Source organism: Mus pahari, chromosome 6, assembly GCF_900095145.1.
Source record: "Mus pahari chromosome 6, PAHARI_EIJ_v1.1, whole genome shotgun sequence".
NCBI lineage: Eukaryota > Metazoa > Chordata > Mammalia > Rodentia > Muridae > Mus > Mus pahari.
In genome coordinates this window covers 59,604,627-59,605,594 of record NC_034595.1, presented here as the reverse complement: position 1 = coordinate 59,605,594, position 968 = coordinate 59,604,627, and positions in this window count along the sequence as shown.

The following is a 968-nucleotide window of genomic DNA, read 5'->3' as shown; positions in this document are numbered from 1 at the left end:
GAGTTCAAACTGGAATAGCTAGCATGTGCTTGCTAAATAACTTTATACTTGGCTTATCCTGTTTCCTAGGTGTTCTTGGTAGCAGGTGCAAGGGTGCCTCTTTTTCAGNAAAGTTGAACCTGGGAATGTCCTTTTGAATGAAAAGAACATGTAGGCCATATTATCTCCCAGCATAAATAGGCATTCTCTGAAATGGTACTNGCCACAGGAGAATTTCTTCAGGCAGTTTCCTATTCTTGGCCTTGACCTTACCTCTGAGTAGATCTAATNGATTGTAGCTGCTCTTAACCCCCTCCTGCATGCTTAGGATAATGCTTTGGGGGAACAGTGGTAAACACAGTATTTAATTGCTTACCTTCTTTNNGAGAACTTGGAGGTAAGTTATATTCATTCACTCAGGTTTTCTTCTTGCTGTTCTGATAAAAGCTTGTGTTTTGACATATCAGCATTTATTATAGCCAATATTTTAGGATAAGGTTTAAAGAATCTGTTGTTTTCTGGCCCATCACCAAACTAACTGCAGCTTAACCTTGCAGCATGCCAACTTTTGTTTCAAGCTAGATATCTTTCCTTGATACTTAAGATGCAAGACCAACAGCATATTGAGAGATTTACAGACATGAANGCAAATCTCCTGTGTTCTTTTTCATCCAAACATTTTCAATTTATTTTATAAATCTGTTGATTTTTTTTTCTGTTATGTTTTATATATATGGACGTAACAAAATAAATAACAGTAATAAAATAACTACAAAAGAGGAGATATTTCCTCTAGTGCTTCTGTTAATTGTTGTCTTTTCTATTTCTCCTCTATTCTCCATACTAAATTAATTCTCATGTGGGCATTGTTTAAAATTTCATCCATTGTTGGGTCAATATATGTAGCTGGTCTACTTACTCCAGAATTTAATAGTTCCTTTGCCTGTCCAAAAGGCACATATTGTGAAGCAGAGAGTAATGGGCAATGT